The 21,513-nt window shown below is 33.8% G+C and overlaps 1 long non-coding RNA gene across 1 annotated transcript in view; it reads left to right on the forward strand.

Annotated features, from left to right (window-relative positions):
* Positions 1-19,415: 19,415 nt before the first annotated feature.
* Positions 19,416-21,513, forward strand: part of LOC125916285 (uncharacterized) — a 46,338-nt gene continuing 44,240 nt past the window's right edge. Inside the window, exon 1 of the long non-coding RNA XR_007455866.1 lies at positions 19,416-19,495. This is a non-coding gene — a long non-coding RNA (uncharacterized LOC125916285). The remainder of the gene's footprint in view (positions 19,496-21,513) is intronic.

Consider the following 21,513-nt stretch of genomic DNA (forward strand, 5'->3'; position numbering starts at 1 on the left):
TCTACTCTGCAGAGCACCATTTTGTAAATGAGAGGAAACACCATTTTGTTGTTTAACATCCATATGAAATGTGATCTTGCAAAATGCAATGTTTCCTGGAAACTTTACAGTAAATCGAATGAACAATCCCTGTTCTTAAACTTCTACATGCTTTCTCCATTGAAAAATCACGTAACTGTATAGGGAAAATTCTTCATATTATTATAAATATATGATATGATATGATATGATATAATATATAATATATAATATAGTAGATAAATATATAATATAGTAGATAAATATATAATATAATATAATATAATATAATATAATATAATATATAATATAGTAGAACGGAGAGTGATCCCCTTCTCTCAGAAATCATCAAAAGCTCACGCTACATTGAAATAAAATTTTGAAGCAACAATACTTGAAAGTGGTGAACTTAATGTACTAAAGGTCAAGTGAGGAGGTTGGAAGATTCCTGAACTTGCAGATTCTAAGCAAAACCACCAGTGTTGGATTCTGCAAAAGAGATAGGGTACCCTTCGGGGGAAATTATGAATTCCTCATTTGGAAATGCAGAGAAAGAAGATTCTGAGGGTACACTACGACACTGTAGAGTAGTGATAGAGTTTCAGCTGAATGAAATATCTAGCAGCGGGTAGGGATTGACTCTAGATAGTGTCACTGAAGCTGCTAACCTCTAGTGGCTGTGGAAAGATGAAAGCTAAAATAACCCCCCCCACAACACACACACATACAGACAAGGCACACAACATAGTACAAGTACACTCATACACACAAACCCACACAAAAGCATATTTTCACAATTTTTCTGGGTTAAAACAAAAGCCACAAACTGATGAAAAAGTCAAGGAGAAAAAAAGTTACGCAGCCTTAGAGACAAAAATCACGGCTCTGGAACATACACAAAGGTGATCCACAATACTTGTAATTTATAACCCCCCAAGTGAGAACTAACTAAAAGTATAAGAGAAAAGTACAAAAAGAATTCTATCTAAATGAAGAAAATCGTACAGAAAAAAAATATTACTTCAATTTATATCATTGAAGAGGAACATTAACAAAAATCAGTAGAGGAACAGTAACAATGAGGCAAAGACTGGAAAGGATACCAGATTTCTAAGAGAAATCCTTGAGCATAAAGGAAATATCACTAATATATCCAGGGAGGGAGAAAAGAAACCTAGACTTGCCTCAGGGCTAGAAATAAAATGTCATTTAAATACTCAAAAAATAAAATGTTCTCTGATGTTTTCATTGACATTTCTCTGGTTACTAATGAAGAAAGCAAGAAAGTGGAAGAACTTCTTATATGTTTATTGACTATTCTTTTTTTTCTGTGAATTTCTTAATGTATTTCTTGATCTCTTTTCCCTTGGTTTGTCTGACTTGCTTTTCTTCAGTTGTCACATAGGTTTATATGACTATGTTGTATTAATATTTCTTCTTAACCTTTGGATTGGCTTTTCGCTCCTGTTATTTCTCATCGCTACCGATTGTTTTCATTCAGTTTGCTCTTGTCCTTGGTAGTTGGTATGTCTTTTAAGAAGCCTTTCCTACCCTGAAATCGTAGTCTTCTATATTTTCATCTAATTCATACAATTTTGAAATAATTCTTAATACCTAGGGAGTTCCAAAGACAGCTTCTCCGTATAGGGAAATGGAGTTTTACTGCACCTTTTGCCCAGGTACCCCCACTGGTCACATCCTATATAACTATAGAACAGTAGCAACAGCAGGAAATTAACATTGGCACACTGTGTGTGAAAATGCTATCACTTTATCACGTGTAGCTGCATGTGACCACCACACTCCAGACATAAAAACATTCCTTCACCACAAAGATTCCCCTCGCACTTAACCTGTTCATAGTCACACCTTCTCTCTCCTCACCATTCTTTTTTTTAAATATAATTTATTGTCAAATTGGTTTCCATACAACACCAGTGCTCATCCCAACAGGTGCCCTCCTCAGTGCCCATCACCCACTTTCCCCTCTCCCCCACCCCCCATCAACCCTCAGTTTGTTCTTTTTTCTTTAATTAATTAATTAATTTATTATTATTTTTTTAATATATGAAAGTTACTGTCAAATTGGTTTCCATACAACACCCAGTGCTCATCCCAAAAGGTGCTCTCTTCAATACCCATCACCTACCCTCCCCTTCCTCCCACCCCCCATCAACCCTCAGTTTGTTCTCAGTCTTTAAGAGTCTCTTGTGGTTTGGCTCCCTCCCTCTCTTTAACTTTTTTTTTTCCTCCCCTACCCCTCCACCCATGGTCTTCTGTTCACTAGTTTGTTTTCCATCTGTATATTTTGTCATATTGAGAATGCTACATAAGTGGGATCATATAATACATGACCTCTTTAAATTATTATTTTTTTCCATTAGCATAAATCTAGTTGCGGCATTTATGAATATTTTTCCCTGAATATTTCATGCTGTGGATGTAGCCATTTAACCATCACCAATTGTTGAGTATTTTGATCGTTGCCAGTTTCTGACCCTTTTACAATAAATAAATAAATAAAGTGTTTAACAATTATGTAGAGGTTTCTGTAGAGACATAAGTTTTCGTTTGTGTAGGATACACACCAAGGATTGTGATTTCTGGGTCCTGTGATATATGTATGTTTAGTATTAAAAAAAAAAATCCAGATTGAGCCATTTTAAATTCCCAGCAACAATGTATCAGAGATTGAATTTCACCACTTCCTTGTCAGAATTTGGTTTTTTAGAATTTTTTTCTTTTTTAGGTGTTCTGATAGGCATGTGGTGGTATGGTACTAAACTTACATTTTCCTGATAACTAGTGATTTGAACATCTTGTCACGTGCTTAGTTGTCATCTTTATATTCACTTTGGTAAAGCAAAGTGTGGCTCTATCTTTTGCCCATTTATATATATTATATAGTATCTGCATCTATATATAGATCTATAATGGAGCTTTGAGAGTGCTTCATATCCTCCAGATGTAACGCTTTTGTCAGGTGTATCGTTTCCAAATATTCCCGCTTAGCCTGTAGCTTATCTTTTCACTCTTTTCACAGGGTCTTTAACAAAGGAAAGATTTTAGTTATGTTTTTTTTTTTTCTTTTATGGTACATGATTTGGTATAATGTCTAAGACTTTTTTATTGTGTCATAGGTTCCGGATTATTCCCCTGCGTTTTAGTGTTTTATGTTTTATATTTAACTTAATGATCCATTTTGAGTTAATTTATAAAGAAGGTACAAGGTTTGGGACACCTGGGTGGCTCAGTCCGTTAATCATCCGACTTCAGCTCCCGTCATGACCTCATGGTTCGTGAGTTTGAGCCCCGTGTGGGGCTCTATGCTGACAGCTGGGAGCCTGGAGCCTGCTTTGGATTCTGTGTCTCCCTCTCTCTCTGCCCCTCCCCCACTTGTGCTCGCTCTCGCGCTCTCTCTGTCTCTTTCTCAAAAATAAAAAAAAAATTAAAACACTTAAAAAAGAGAAGAAGGTACAATGTTTACATTTAGGGTTTTATTTTTTATGCATATGGATATCCAGTTACTTTGGTACCACTTCTTGAAAAGGCTGTCCTTCCTCCAATGAATTGTTTTTATGCATTATCAAAAATAACTTGATTATACTTATATAGGCATGTTTCTGAAAGCTCTGTTCGATTTCATTGATTTGTATTTTGATTCCTCTGTCAATTGCACATGTTCTTGATTACCATATCTATATAGAAAATGTTAATACTTGGTAGTGACTTTCAACTTTGTTTTTTCCTTCTCTCTCTCTCTCTCTTTTTTTTTTCAAAAGATTTTTTTTTCTTTTTTTAGCTATTTGAAGACCCCGGCCTTTCCATGCATATTTCGGAATAAGTACATCTATACTGGCAAAAACATTGTGGTATTTTGACAGGAATTTTATTAAATCTTTACATCAATTTGGAGAGAATTGACATCTTTATAATGTTGATTTTTATAATCCATGAATATTTGGCTTGTATAACTTTCCACAAAATTTTCTAATAATTTCTTACACCATATCCTTAATAGTCCATCTTTTCTCTTGACATGTAGCAAAAACTTGTAAACATAAATTTTTGTTTTATTTATTAGAGGGATCCTTGCTCGATTTATTGACATCTGATTCAGTACCATCTTGTTTTTATTCCCATAGATTTTTATTAAGCTTTGGTATCTAAAAGCATAAACCCTTGATCTTATTTTTCTGGAAAATAACCTTTATTATTCCAATCAATTTTATTTTCCTACAAATTTCATAATGAGCTTCTTGATTTCTATGAAATAAAAGATGAAAATTGAATAAATTTAGAGGTTAATTTGGGTTAAGAAATCAGTATATTTATGACAAAGAGACTTCATAACCTTAGGTATGGTATATTTCTTTGATTATGGAGACTTATTTAACATCCTTCAATAAAGTTTTACTATTTTTATTAAGGCCTTTCACATAGTTTGTTAGATTTATGCCTATATACTTTATATCTCAGTTACTATTGTAAATGTCATTATTTTAAATTATACTTCCTAACTCTTTGATGTTGGTATTAAAAATGTACTTGGCTTTCAGATATTGATTTTATATACAGTAATACTTAGGAATTCTCTTTAATTCTATTACACAAACGATAAAGAGACTAGAGTAAAGGAGAATGGAAGATGATTTCAAAGTGTGTGGAGTTAATCAAGGAATAAAGTCATAGATTCCTATTTTTTTATTCTCTTTTGCTTTAATCACACACAGCACAGTCTGATTATTGTTCTCCTTTTGTTTTGGGCACTGGAACACCAAAAATGATTCTGGCTACCCATCACAAATTTATGGAAATTAATTAAATTATGGAAAATAATGAACATCTTCTTGTGTGTTCCTTTTACCTGTATCTTTACTTCATTTCTGCCATTCGGCTTCACTTCACCTCAACTTTATATACAATTGTTAATAATTGTTGAGCTATTTTCACATGTTCTAAGAAGTGAAGCAAGTTGTCAATGATCGCACAATAAGTAGATGGCAGAACCAGTAATAGAATCTAGAAGTTTTGGCTTCAGAACTTGGGTTGAACTATTTGACTACTGCTAACTACAAAGGCATATATAAGTATATATATGGCATATAAAGTATATATATAAGTATATATAAAGGTATATATAAGTATATATATATATACATATATATATATATATATTAATATGACAAGACAATGTGTCTGTGTTTAATACAGCACTTAATAGGGCAGATACAATATATGTTTCTTAGTAAAGGTGTGGCAGGTTAGTTTCTTTATAGATGACTGTACCATAAACATGAAGCCTGACCAGACTGAGGAATTTAGAATATATCCAAATAATTCAAGCTATTTGTGTGATTCTGAACACAGACAGCCTTCATTAAGATGAAAGAGTAAAGGTACATTTATGTGATAGTTTTATGGCAGAATCACTGATACTTAGAAATTAATTACAATGAGGAACTGGGCATAAGTAGGAGGTGAATTTGACTCTAAGTTTTCTGATGTGAATGACCAGGTATATGGTGAAATAGAAAAGAGAAAAAGGCAGAATTTTATAGATACTCAATGGTCAATTATAAATAGGTTAAGCTAGACTATGCGCAAAACTTCAAGGTAGGAATATCTAGTGTGTAGTTAGACATATGGGGAAGAGCTGGGAATTTCGGGGGTTTGATAGAGATATTTGAACTCATCAGCATAAAAGAAACAGTTGAAACCACAGTCTCTGATTTTTTTTTTGTAAGAATGTACAAATAGAGAAAACAAGGACAACAACAGGCCAAAACAAACCCTAGCATCCTTAGCAATTAAGGAAAAATTTGAATGAGGTATACATAAAGGAGACCAAGAAGGAACAGTGTGATATAAAAAAGTAGTTCAGAGAATGTTCTATAAAGAAGTAGGGAGCTATCATTCAGGTCAGTCTGTGTGAGGAGGTCAAGTGGGATATGATTGTAACTATGGCATTGGATTTGATTAAAGTGAGGGATGTGGATAATTCAAGTTAATCAAGGAATTAGTGGAATTTGGCATAAGGCTGTCATTTTAAAAGTTAATTTTTAAAGAAAAAGAGTTAAATGGTAGCTTGGATATTAATTTTGTAAAAATCCCATATTTTGTTATACTTTTCAGACATCAGAGCTGTTTGATTTTGTGTTCTATAGTTTATGTAAAGGAGAAATCTAAATATTTGGGGAAAGAGGAAAATTGGATTGATTTGCTCCTTATGAGTTTAAAAAGTGCTCTTTTAATATTAGCCTAAAAGATACTTCATTTATCAAAAAGGAGGATGAGGTTAGGTAGGTTTTTGAGTATCAAAAAAGGGAATAACAATGATGTTAGATTTCATGTTTCCATGTGATGTTCCAGCGATTACAAAGTGATTTCTGTTAAGTGTTTTAGATTTGTCTCCTTCCAATGCTGTGACATTATACAAGTTCCTTGTCTCTCAAATTTTCATCTGTAAATGATGACATGAGAATAAAAATTTTTCACTAAGCACTTAATTGGGCCAGGATTTGGGCTCTGAAGATCTTCACATGCATTATCTCATTTAAACATCCTAACAAGCTAAAGAAATAATTATGACCACAGTGGATCTCAATCTGTAAATGAGGAAACAGTAACTTGCCTGAGGTTACACAGGAACCTCATTAGTAGAGGAACTGGGATTTGAACTTTTGGAGTCTACACTTAGTTACCGTGTCATGTCTTTTCTCTAACATCAAGAGCAACTTGATATTGACCTAATAAAGACTTTGCTGAGGCTTCAATATGATAAAGCATGGAAAGTGTTTCGATGAATGCCAGTCCATTATTTGTTTCAAATAGATTTTGCTGTTAAAGTTACAGCTTTTGTTACATGATTTCTTCTGAGTCCTGTGGATACTCTATAGTTAATTCTAATTTTTCCTACATCAGTGAAATTATAACTCAGAAGCCATGCATTTAACAAAAAGCATAAGTTCTTTCTTCCTGTATTATATATATATATATATATATATATATATATAAATATATATTAAATATAAATATAAATATATATATATATAAATATATATATATGCACATATACAAATGTATTGCATCCATCTATTTTGTTCCCCATATTGTTCTACATTTTTCATGATAATTCAGATTTCCATCTCTTCACTGTCATATTAAACTAAGATCGAGACAATTTGACCAGGTACTGCTTCCTCGCTATGTCTTCCTTTGACCTGAAAATCTGTTATCAAAGGCTGTACAAATTGAATCATTATCCTGACTTTCGCAGCATATTTTAGTTCAATTGCAATATCTCCATTGCCTCTGAAAGCAGTTGAAATGAAAAGAAATCATGCCTTCATACTTTATGAACATGTGGGTATCCTGTCAGGCCAGCGTGTGACCAAATTATTTCAAAGAGTGAAACCAAACTACCGGAGCAGATTCATCTCTGGCTGGAAGCCTTACTTCAGTAGCTTGGCTAGAGCACTGATCTCTAACATGCTGCATCAGGATGACCTATGGAAGAGGTAATTCCATTTCAGATTGCAAGTGACTGTTCATTGACACTGAAAGAGAAAGAGCTTGCAGCAGGTCCTGTCACAGATGCTCCAACAGTGGGCATACCCTTTGCCACTTTGCAAGTAAAAAGCTATGTTTATATATCTAACATTTATTCATTTGGCTGTTACCTGATGAGTTGATGAATTAACCAGTTCTGCAAATTGTTTATATCTCAGCTTTATCTTTTACCATCTGTGTGATCTTGGACAGGAACCTTAGTTTTCTCTTCAACAGAATAAGAATAGATCATGCCCTCATGAAATTCTTAAAAGAAGTCTCTAAGTGCCCTTTAACTTTCCAACACTTAATATACATCATGTCCTCCACCTCCCTTTAAATACATCAGTGTTTCTACATTTCTCTCTATTGTTTGAGATTATTGTTCTTCTTACGACTTGAAAGATTCTTATTTGGGAAAGAGGTTCATTGAGATGTCCCACTCTGTCCCTTACTAGGGGTCTTTGGGCTCTTACTGTTCTAGAATCCAATTCTCTGGGTACTCTTGGAGTTGCTATAGTTTTACAAAAAACATGTAAATAGATCAGTGTAAAATTGGAAAGCTCAATATGAAATTAGAAAACTCTCCATAATACTACTTACATTGCCAATTAAATTGCATATCAAATAAACTTGGAAACTCCACAGTGCCACCTAAATTGTCAAGGAGAGTTTACCTGATCAAGGCATTGAGTTCAAGACAGCTAACAAATAAAAGAATCATCACTGTGGATAAAAATAACATAAATTTGACTATCTTAATTTAAAATTGACAATGATGCCCTTCCTGTTAACACAGTAAAACATAAAGTCTCAACTTGGGGCACATAAAACACTGAGTCCTGAGCTCAAGGACTCAAGTTAACTTGGTTCAGCATAATTGGTTTTCAGTAACTTTTCCAGGTTATATCAATCTTCAGATGATGATATGAAAAAGTACTCCTATTAATAGCACTTACTTCCAAATTTGTTTCAACTTCATTAATGCCTACTGTGTACATTTTCCAAGCAGTTGTTACCAGATTTTTTTTTTTATCTGACATCTAGATTATGATTTTTCTCTACTCTCCTGAGAAGACACAGAGTCCATATCTCTGTTAAGAATTCAGGCTTATAAGCTTGGATCAAATTTGCTATTGTTGCTGTTTTAGAGTTTATAGCCCTTTTTGTAATGCAGTTCATAGTGTTCCTACCTTGTCTTTAAGAAATACATAACACTCCCATTTTATTTGCAAAGATGAGATTCCTCAGAGGGCTTAAATTTAATAGGATTTCTATGAAAGGGAGAATAGGATTTCTATGTAGATAGAAAGGATTTCTATCTACAGTTAGTTTGAAACCTTTTCTGATGCAGTAACCACCTATTTGCTCCCTTTCTTCCTCACCATTAATGTTTTCCCAAACTCTGTTGCCAAAATTTTGAGGGTCTTAGGTTGTCTGTACTGTTTTTACACACACTTCTGACATCAAATGTGTGGGGATTTACTCCCATACTGACCAATTTTCCAACTTTCTGGATCCTAACTTTGTGTCCTACAATTCGATTCAGTTTTGACACTATTGTAGTTGCACAGAAACCATAGGTTAAGGGCTCTGTCCCACGAGGCTGCCACCATGTCATTTGCCACTCACAGGCCTCAGATTGTTGCCTGTACTTCTGATCAGTCGGTTTTTAACTCAGGCACTCCACGACCTCCTCCTCAGTTTTAACAACTTGGCTACGATGGCTCACAGAAATCAGGAGAACACATTACTTACTATTACTGGTTTATTATCAGAGATAGAAGTCAGGAACAACTAAATGGTAAAGATATACAGGGCATTGTCCAGAAGGGTCCCAAACACAGTAGCTTCTCTCTCCATGGAGTTGAGGTATGCCAACCTCCTGGCATGTGGATGTATTCGCCAGAACCAGAAGCTCTCTGAACTCTGTTTAGGGTTTTTAGGGAAGTTTCATTACATAGGCATGATTGATGTCATTGTCCATCGGTGATTGGGTTAATATTTTGTCCCTTTCCTTTCTCCAGAGGTCCAGGTGTAAGGCTAAACGTTCCAACTCTCTAATCACATGGTTGGTTCTTCTTGCAACCAGCCCCCATCCAGAAGGTGTCCAGAGACCCATCAAGAGCAACTTTATTGAAACAAAAGTTACTCCTGTCACACCTAAAAATCCACAGGATTTAGAGCTCTGTGTCAAAAACTGGGGACAAAGACCAAATACACATTTCTTATTGTATCACAAGTCAACTGTATCACCACATTTCAATGGTGAAATGAAAAGATGTTCCACATCATATGTCATTAGGATGCAAAGCAGATGAAAAGACTAATTTAAAAAGACATATGCACCCCTAAGTTTATTGCAGCACTATTTACAATAGCTTGTAGTTTGATGGAGAACAAACTCTTTAGATTTGGTCCCCATGGCTAAGCAGCATTTTGCACCACTCTCCCTTGGGCTTGCTATATGCTAACTGTACTAGGCTTTCTGTCTCTCTGTTACTCTAAACTTGTGTACTCTGTTTCCCCATTGTCTTAAAAAAAAGTTTCGGGTTTACGGTAAAAACAAGCAGAAAGCAGAGTTCCCATCACCCATTAACATACGGTGTGTTCTATTATTAACATATGCATACGCATTTGTTCTAATTGAGAAACCAATATTGATATGATATTATTGACTAAAATCTGTAGTTTACATCAGGATTCTATGTTGTACCTTGTATGGATTCTGACACGTGCCTAATGACCTGTATCTACCATTACAATGTCACAGTATCATACAGAATACTTCAACTACCCTAAAATTATCTCTTGAGTTCCATCAGTTCATTTCTCCTTTCCTCACCTCTGGACCCTTGGCAACCACTGATTTTTTTTAACTGTTTCCATAGTTTTCCTTTTTTCAAGAATGTCCTGTGTTTGGGATCGTACAGTATGTAGCCTTTTCAGATTGGCTTTCTTTGACCCAGCAGTATACATTTAAGATTTCTCCAGGTCTTTTTGTGTATTACTAACATTTCTTTTCAGTGTTGAGTAATACCCTCTTGTCTGTATGTACCGTAGTTTATTTTTCTCTTCACCTACTGAAAGGCTTCTTGGGTGCTTCCAAGTTTTGGCAAGGAACTTAGCTGCTGAAGTGTCTGGTAAGAGTATGTTTACTTTCATAAGAAACTACCAAACTGTTTTCTGAAGTGGCTGTACCATTTTGAATTCTCACCAGCAACGTATGAGTGTTCTGTTGCTCTAGACGCTCACCAGCATTTGGCGTTCTTAGTATTCTAGATTCTGGCCATCCTAATAGGTTATGTTCATTGCTGTTTTAATGTTTAATTTTTACTGAAAATGTACTTTTCAGTAAACTGGAGAAAAGGAGTTTTTACTTTTCAAATTGGCTTATGAATCTGAACTTAGAAATACCACATTTCATAGAAAATATTTTATGTGTATTCATACATGAAGTTCGGAATGAATTGAAATTTTTCAAGTAAATTCCCTTGATTTTTTTTTTTTAAATTTAGTATCATTGACACACAACATTAGGTTAGGTTCAGGTATACCACATAATGATTCAACAACTCCATATATTCTGGAATGCTCACTGTAAGTGTAGCTACTATGTGTCACCATGATTATAATACCATTAAATGTATTTTCTATATTGCACCTTTTAGTAGAGTGACATATTCATTCCGTAACTGGAAGTCTGTATCTCCCACTCCCCTTCACTGATTTTGCCCATCCCTGCATCCCCCTTCCCTCTGGCAGCCATCATTTTGTTCTCTGTATTTATAGGTCTGATTCTGTTTTCTGTTTATTTATTTTGATTTTTAGATCCCACATAGAAGTGAAGTCATAAGGTATTTATCTCTCTCTCACTTATTTCACTTAGCATAATACCCTCTAGGTCCATCTGTGTTGTCACAAATGGCAAGATCCCATCCTTTTAATGCCTGAGTAATATTCCATCGTATAAATATGTCCCATTTCTTCTTTATCTGTTTATCTGTGGGTGGACACTTGGGTTGTTTCCATATCTTAGCTATTGTAAATAGTGCTGCAATAAACTTAGGGGTGCATATGTCTTTTTAAATTAGTCTTTTCATCTGCTTCATCCTAATGACATATGATGTGGAACATCTTTTCATTTGCTTATCATCTGTATATCTTCAATGGTGAGGTATCTGTTAAGGTCCTTGACCCATTTTTTAAATTTTTTAAAATATTTTTATTTACTTTTGAGACAGAGACAGAGCATGAGCAGGGGAGGGGCAGAGAGAGAGGGAGACACAGAATCGGAAGCAGGCTCCAGGCTCTGAGCTGTCAGCGCAGAGCCCGACATGGGGCTCAAATTCACGGACTGTGAGATCATGACCTGAGCTGAAGTCGGATGCTCAACTGACTGAGCCACCCAGGTGCCCCCCATTTTTTTTAATTGTAGTGTTGGTTTTCTTATTGTTGAGTTTCTTATTGTTGAGTTACTTGTATATTTTGGATAACATTCCTTTATGAGATGTGTATTTTGCACATATTTCTCCTAGTCCATGACTTGTCTCCTCATTCTTTTGACACTGTCGTTTGTAGAACAGAAGTTTTTAATTTTAACAAAGTCCAGATTATCTGTTGTTTTCTCTCTTGGATTATGCTTTTGGTGTTGTATCTTAAAAGTCATTGTGAGAGACAAGGTCACTTTGTTTTTTTTTTTTTTCCCCAGGTTATTTTCTATGATTTTATAGTTTTGTATTTTACAGTTAGGTATGTAAACCATTTTTAGTTAATTTTTCTGAAGTGTGTAAGGCCTTCCTTTAATTTCATGTTTTTGCATATGGCCGTCTTCTTGTTTCAGCACCATTTGTTGGAAAGACCATCCTTTCTCCATTGAATCACCTTTGTTTCTTTGTTGGTGACCCACTGATTATAACTGTAAGGTCTATTGTGGGATCTTTATTCTTTTCCATTTATTTGTCCATTCTTTTGTTAATCCCACAGTGCCTTAATTGCTATACCTTTATAGTAAGTCTTGAAGTTGAATAGTGTCAATATTCCAACTTTGTGCTTTTCCTTCAACATTCTGCTGGCTGTTCTGTATCTTTTGCTTCTCTATATAAACTATAGAATAATTTTGTCAATATCTACAAAATAACTTTTTGGGATTTTAATTGTGATTATTTTGAATCTATAGGTAAGTTTGAGAAAAGCTTACAAATTGACAATATTGACTATTCCTGTCCTTGGACATGTAATAGCTCTTCTTCTTCTTCTTCTTCTTCTTTTTTTTTTTTTTCATATATTTGATTTCTGTCTTCAGAGTTTTATGGTTTTCCTCATAGAGATCTGATACCTATTTTTTTTTTTTTTTTTTTAGATCTATACATAATTACTTTATTTGGTGCTAATGTAAATGCTTTGGTGTTTTTCAACTTTGAATTCTAGTATTTCATTGATTTTGTCTAAGAAAGCAGTGGGCTTTTGTATATTAACTTCTAGGCAACAAACTTGATACAATTGCTTTTTAGCTTTAGGAGGTGTGTGTGTGTGTGTGTGTGTGTGTGTGTGTGTGTGATTCTTTGAGATTTAATACATAGACAAACGTCATAGATGAATAAGATAGTTTTAGGTCTTCCTCCCCAATCTGTATCTCTTTTATTTTTTGATTTATTGTCTTAGCAAGGATTTCCAGTATGATCTTGAATAGAACTGGTGAGAAGAGACATATTTTCTTTTCATTTTGTTAGCAAGAAAACATCTAGTTTTTCACTATGTGATTTTAGCTATAGGATTTTTTTTGTATATTCTTTACTAAGTTGAGGTGATAATCAGATAATCTATTCCAAGTTTTCCTCATGAATGGGTGATGGATTATTACTTTTTTTAATCCTGCACCTACTTAGATCATATGATTTTTCTACAGGAGAGAAGGTAACAGCATGTGATTCAAAAGCTCCACCTCCCTTCCCTTAATAATTTAGTTCCTAAAGGTTAAAATGTGCTTCACTACTGTCTCTAGGATTTTTTTCTGAGCCAGAGAAATATGTGAGTCACACTTTTGCTTTTGTGTTTGTGCATGTAAGGACAATGGCAACTACATCATAGTGGACAGCCGGGTAAAGCAATTATAATATATCATCAATTGGAAGATGCACTCCGATTTCAGAAATACTAAAATGTGATCAAATATCCATGTTATAATTAATGAACTATGTTATTAGTATCAAAAAGTACAATGTAAGTGCATAAATAAAACGTTAAAAAACATTGATTCAGAATAATTAGCACAAGAAATTACGTCAGATTTCTAAGATCATTACTTCCGGAGAGCAGTTCAAAAATATTTTTAAAAAATACATTGCATCAAAAATGCCCAGGTTGAAAAAAGATTCTAAGAAAAATTGACAAATATGGGATATAAGTATAAAGTCATGAGAAATTCTTACATAGATTTACTAAATCTAAAACAAAAAACATTAGGGGCACCTGGGTGGCTCAGTAGATTAAGCATCCGACTTCAACTCAGGTCATGATCTCACTGCTTGTGAGTTCAAGCCCCTGTTGTGCTCTGTGCTGACCACTCAGAGCCTGGACACTGCTTCAGATTCTGTGTCTCCATCTCTCTCTCTCTCTCTCTCTCTCTCTCTGCAGCTCCCCGGCTCATGCATGTGTCTCTGTCTCTCTCAAAAATAAATGTTACAAAATATAAAAAAATGAAACACAAAACCTTAATTTGTAAATATATACGTAAAAATTATGATCAGATATGGTCACGTGTTATACGGCTGAATGAAATAGCTGATGTCTAGGGTAATAAAATGGTAGGTTTTTTTTTTTCCATTTTTAATTTTGATATCAAAGTATGGGTGGTATCCTAAATAAAACAAATTGAAAAATAAGGGAAAAGAACAAAATAAGTGGAAGAAACAATTTACTTGATTTTTTTTTTCCTAAAAGCTCTAAGAATTATGGGAAGAACACCTGAGCAGTTCCTCTGGGAAGGAATTGGAGGATCTCTTTCGGGAAGGCTTTATCATGCCTGTTAGTTTTACCAGAAATGAGAGCAGCTACCTCACAAGAGACTTGATTGGTGGAGTTCATTTGAATTCAACCTGGGATCCAAATTGCATAGGTGGTAACTCAAATTCTAAGAAAGTAAAAGGTTTGATGCCAACATCAAATCTATGGATGGAACATATTTATGTTGCAGATGGTATAAAGAGATAAAGGAAAAAGCTTGCCTGTAGGAGTCTGGGGTGAGATGTCACTGAGCAGGCTGACACCAGACTGCAGGTAGATTTGGTATGAAATCTGGTTCCTGAGATTGAACAGAAAGACGATGACATGAGCCCCTTGACAGGTGTTTTCCTTTTGGATAGAGCACCTCTTCAAATGGACCATCTAAATCCTGCTATGTAAGTAAGGACCTATCCGAATGCAATGCATAATACAGAGTCATGTTTCAGGGGTAGAAAGCAAGCAAATTGTGGTGCTTGTGTAAAAGAGGATTATGTGTGTTTTCTATGAAGACAAAAATGTTATGCTTAAGACAATGTTAACCTAAAAGAGATGTACCAGTTTCAGTGTGTTTGACTTACTGCCAAGCTAGCTTCCTAACTCTTCTGATCTGCTGCAAAATTATCATGATCCTCAGAGCATTCATAGAGCCATGAACGCTTATCTCTTGTAATCCTGTTTGGCAGAAATAGGACTGAACCATTTTATTAAAAATCATTTATTCACTGACTTTTTTTTTTTTTTAGTTTTTAAATTAAGAAGCTATTATGGAACAGTCACTGCAATTGGCTTTGTGGATGCAATGTTGAGTGAACATCCTTAAAACCCTGACAAGTGCTACGATGTACATTTTACATGATACACATGATGTTATGAGAGTGAATGAAGGACATCTTACCTAATCTACAAGGAGGGTGATCATTTTTTTAGAAAGGCATGTTTATGCTGAAATTTTGAAAAGTAACTAGTAGAGGTATGGGAAGAGCATGTGGGGCACAGAAAATGGTATGTGCAAAAGGCATTGATAGGGAATGGGAAGAAATGGCATGTTTTGAGTTCATCAATTATTTATTAATAGATGATACATAGGTAGGTAGGTAAGTAGACAGACGGACACTACTCCTGACCATCACTTCTTAGAATTTCACAAGCATCCCAAATTGAACAATTAAGATTTCCTTATCCCACTCATTTGTGTTACCTACTGAAGCTTAGTTTCCCTTTGTTATGAGCTAATAGCAATGGGTACGCTGTGAGAGGAAACAGACATCCTCAAAACCATCATCAGTAAAGACATTTTGTCTCTCTGCTTCTTGATCTCTTGGATGAGTTACCACTGATAATGATCTGTGGTTTGGCTTTTTAAAAAACAGATTATAGAGATAAGCAAATAAGTCCTGATAGATAAAACAGTACCATGTCAAACATTAATTTCCAATGCTCAGGGTTTACCACCAGGAATGCTCACTCAAAATCCAACCCTGCAAAAGATTTGATTTATAATATTCTAGTCAGAAAAAAAAAATCACATCTAGAGAATATTGTAGTCTAAACTTGATACCAATACAACATAAATGCTTTACATATATATGGAATATAAATATATAGTGTATATATATATATATATATATATATAGTATATAAATACATAGTGTATAGCCTAGTATTATATGCTATATATATTATATATTGCTTAATAAATGATATATAGTATATAGTGTATAACTGTAGTCTATTATATAATATGTAATACATATTATTTAATAAACTTCTTTCATCAATATAGTCAGCTGAGAAAATTATTAAAAAACATTCTAGAAAAAGACATTAAAATCTGAGTTCTGAGTATGTTTCTTGTATGTTGTTATCCTGAAGATTACTCAATACCTTTGCATTCATTAACTTTATTAATAAAATGAAGTGTGGATTAAATGGCTAAATGAATACAATCTGACTAGTATAATTTCAGGAACATACTAAGTGTTCAATGAATGTTAAATATTCAAAACTATTATCGTTCTTCTTTTTTCTATTTCATGTCTTCAATTATAATGAATACTGATATTATATATTGAAGATACTCTGTACATTACCATCTAAATCAGTGAACCACAGCCTTACACAGTGGATATGGCCATGTAGGCGGTAGCAGTTGGGAAAGCCTGGTGTTAGTAAGTCTGCAAATCAAAGCAGGTGGAAGCCTTGGCTATCTAGAGCTTATCTCTGTGGGCTAAAATTATAACATGTGAGGGGAAAAGTTGCTCCTAATTTACTTTGATGATTTCTAGTAGGGAACCACACAAGGAGAACAGCCAGTACCTTTTGTCTTTGTTTATAAATTTCGAGTCCCCGTTTTGTCTTTTGTGAAGTCAAATTAATTGTGTTCTAGATTATACAGTACAAATTCTTCATGTGAAGTAATAGCTGAAAAGCAGTAATTAAGGCCCACTTGGATGTGCATCTATAAACATGGATCCCAACCATAATTCTTATACATTATTTCATGATACCTTTCCCTCTGGACACTAGACTTTAGTATCTATTGTTTGATGACAACAAATTCCATGTTAATACAACTAATGTGGCAAGAATGGATCCCACAGAGGCCTAAACAAGATAATTTTGCAGCCTCTTCTAAATTGAACATAGTCCTAGAAGACCGCAATATGCAAAGATTCATTGCTGAACTCCCTATCCACTTCTTAGTAATATTATCTTGTAGATATTTTTATGTATATAATAATGGAAATTTTGTCCTTCAGAAACACACAAATATCATAATTAAACAATTGTTTATATATTGAGTTGTCATGTAATAAAATATTATGTGTATTCACAAATGTATTTATAAATACATACATAACAAAATGATTTTAATTTTTGCATAACATTGCTCTGAATGGATTATCCATCATGCCTTTAACAAACACTTGGTTATTGTGTGTGTAAGTTACTCAGACTTTTCCTACTATAAATAGCACTGTACTAAACATCCTTATTATATTTTCTCATATTTGCATGAGTATTTCCTTAATATTCATTAGTAAAAATAAGTGGTGCGTGGGTGGCTCCATAGGTTAAGCGTCCGACTCTTGGTCTTGGCTCAGGTCATGATCATATAGTTTAGTGAGTTCGAACCGCACAATGGTTCTGCAATGCAGTATGGAGTCTGCTTTGGATTCTCTCTCTCTGTCTCTGCCCCTACCCCATTCTGTCTCTGTTTCTCTTAAAAAAAATAAAAAAACTAATTAGTAAAAATGAAATGCACTTTTCTTGTAGGATCTTTTCATACTATATGTTCAAAATATAAAAATGTGCGTGCAGAAGAAACTATGCATTCCCTTAACCCATAATTTCACTCATGTTTTTATTAAATGCTTCCCTTACGACACTCTTTCATGTATTTATTTACACATACAGATTTTTTTCTGCACTTCTTATTATGCTTTCTTGAGTTGTCTTTTTTCCCAGTGTGCCCATTTAACATTTTTGTTTTTGAAAAGTTCTCATCTATTCTCGTTCTGTTTTCTTATGAGTGAAATTTGCGATCGTTTACTTAGATTCTAAAGTAAAATCTGTCATTTTCAGTAGTGATGTTTTTCAGTTATATCTTTATTTGGTAAAACTTGGCATTCTAAAAGAGTTAATATTTCAACAAATATTGATCCTTCCCTTTTACCTATTTATGGCCGTTTTCTTGATTTTCATTCTCACTTGGTTGGTTTCAGTTCTGGTAATGTTGGCGAAAGCAAATATCATTGTCTTGTATTTGAACACTTCTGACTTTAGAGAAGAATTTCTAAACTGGTCTGTGAAAAATTATTTCTGGAAAATTTTAGTACATTTTACAAAGGCATCCTTATTTTCATTGAGATGGAATTAAGGTTCATTAGGGAGAAGTTATGTATCTAAATTTATATTAGAAGGAGGAAGATTCTGCTATTACATCAAATCTCCTAACTCTGTTAGCTTTTTCTGCTCTGATGGATTGATTTGTTCCATATATTCCACTAATCTTTTTAGAAATGGAAAATATGCATGCTGCTACTGGCCTGTTGAACTAGTAATCACTCATAGTATTCTTTAATTCTGGATTTGGCCTCGGAATTCTTCTCAACATGTTGCCCTACCCTGGATAGTCACTAACATGCTACTGAAGTTGGCAAATGGAATAAAATTTGTACACTAGCCATGTCTACACTCTTGTTCCCTGCTTTTGTGTTTAGATTATATATGATGGGTATATGTGTGTGTGTATTTCACTATCACATGTTTGACTTTGAACATATTATTCCTTTCACTGATGTCACGGTCTTACCTCCTTATATTGAAGGAAGAACCAGAACATACTTAAAAACAAAACAAAACAAAACAAAAAAACCCCAGAACATGCTTATTTTAAGAGGCCTAATAGCAACTAAAATATTCTGATATCACTTGATAAAACTATTTGAGTACACAGACATGTTCCCAGTGTTCTCATGTTCTCCATTTTTTACTTTTTAAACATTTATACACTGTAAAATTTACTAGTGGCCTACAGTCCTATGACTTGAAAAATGCCCAGTCATATATTTACAATGGTCAACATTTGGGTATTCCATCATCCTTTCCTACCCACATTCCCTTCTGTTGCCATTTGTGGTCAGTTCCTCTCAACTCTCATAACTCTGAGAAACTGTATGTCTCTTCTCCATTCCTACCCTTTTACCTTTTCTAAAATGTCAAAGAAGTAAATTATATGCTATATAGCTCCTTGGATCTGACCTCTTTCACTTAGAAAACTGCACTGGAAATTCATCTATATTGTTACATGGATCAGTAATCCATTCCTTTTGATTTCTAGGTAGTGTTCCATCATGTGGAGGTATAACATTTGATCCATTCACCTGTTGAAGGGCATTTGGATTGTTTCACACAAATGGTAAGTCTGAACAATTCCATAAACATTAGAATAGAGAGTTTTTTGTGTGTAAACTTAAGTTTTTATTTCTTTTTGGATAAAGTAGTAGAGAGATCAAGTGGATAAAGTGAAAGTTTCACTTTATAAGAAGGTCCCATACAATTTCCCAGCGTGGCTGTACCATTTCGCATTCCCACTGCAATATATGGAAGTTTTAATTGTTCCTCACGTTCACCAGCCCTTTCTATTTCACTGTTTAAAATATTTATACATGGAAACATTTTAAATAATTTTTATAACTTTATAAATAAAAATCTTGGTTAATAGAAATAATATGAATTTCAAATTTGAGATGAATGAAATACATAGCAATGAGAGGTTGCAGGTCATGAATCAATAATTATCAAATTGTGAAGATTTTCTTCCTGCCAACTGCATCTAACTTCCATGAACTTGATTTGTATTGTGACATATCAACCTGATGACAGCACTTTGGTCAGATAATATGCTTTGTGGTTTTAAATAGCCTTTTCCTAAAAACTGAGCATGTTGTTGACTTTATCAGATGTGTGTCACCTTAGTGTTTGTCATGCTTAGTTAAGTGTCCATTTAATCTTTTACCCATTTTTTTTTTAGAATTTAAAGGATAACTTTTACTAATGCATTTTGTGTCATAACATACATTTAAAAATGTATTACATTAATAGTAGAAGGAATTAGAGGGAGGAACTGAGAATATTGTTATAAGGTAGGTTCTCTACACATGAAACAGAATAATACTAATTAAAGTAGCCTCAGATTATTTAAAATATATATTATAAACCTAAATAACCGTTAAAAATTTTTAAAAGAGGGATAAGTAGGGGCGCCTGGGTGGCCCAGTCGGTTAAGCGGCCGACTTTGGCTCAGGTCATGATCTCGCGGTCCGTGAGTTCGAGCCCCGCGTCGGGCTCTGGGCTGACAGCTCAGAGCCTGGAGCCTGTTTCAGATTCTGTGTCTCCCTCTCTCTGACCCTCCCCTGTTCATGCTCTGTCTCTCTCTGTCTCAAAAATAAATTAAAAAATGTTAAAAAAAATTAAAAAAAAAAATTAAAAATAAATAAATAAATAAAAGAGGGGTAAATAATGTCAATAAGAATAAAAATGCTCAAATTTAGAGTAGGTAGAATAATAGATAAACAAAAAGGAAATGACTAACAGAATGTGAAAATAGCAAAATAAATTTTAATCAAAGGTGTCAGTAATCACTTTAACTATGACTGATTTAAACACTCCTGCTACAATAGATTGTCAGAGTAGATTAAAAATAAAAGATACTAATCCATGCCATCTACAAAAAATTCATCCTTCATATAATATTGTTACATTTAATTTCATAATATTTTATTCAGCATTTTGCACCTATATTCAGTAGAATATCTGGGTATAGTATTTTTTTTAATGTTTTGTTATCAATGTTCCATTAATTTGCCAAAAACAATTTGACAACTTAACTACTGTTTTATTCTTTGGAGTTGATTTTGCACACTTAAAATAATTATTTAAAACATATTTGATTGTATTAACTGTCAGTGCACCTGGGTTTGAAGATACCTTGTGGAAAGTGTTATTACTATGTTTTTAATTACATATTCAGTCTGCATTTTATCTTACTGGATTTGGTAAATTATAAATTTTCTGATATTTTCTAAAATTTTAAGTATTTTGGCACAATTTTCATAGTATATTCACCTAATTGTAAATTTATTGTGATTTTTAAATATCATTATCAATTTTTAATGCTTTCTTTTTTCATTTTATTTTATTTTTTTATTTTTTAGAAAATTTTTAAGTTTACACCCGAATTAGTTAGCATATAGTGCAACAATGATGTCAAGAGTAGATTCCTTAATTCCCCTTCCCCAGTTAACCCACCACCTCTCCCACAGTGCCTCCAGTAACCCTCTGTTTGTTCTCATATTTAAGTCTCATATTTAAGTTTTGTCCCCCTCCCTGTTTTTATATTATTTTTACTTCCCTTCCCTTATGTTCATCTTTTCT

The sequence above is a fragment of the Panthera uncia genome, chromosome D4, assembly GCF_023721935.1.
Source record: "Panthera uncia isolate 11264 chromosome D4, Puncia_PCG_1.0, whole genome shotgun sequence".
NCBI classification, from domain to species: domain Eukaryota; kingdom Metazoa; phylum Chordata; class Mammalia; order Carnivora; family Felidae; genus Panthera; species Panthera uncia.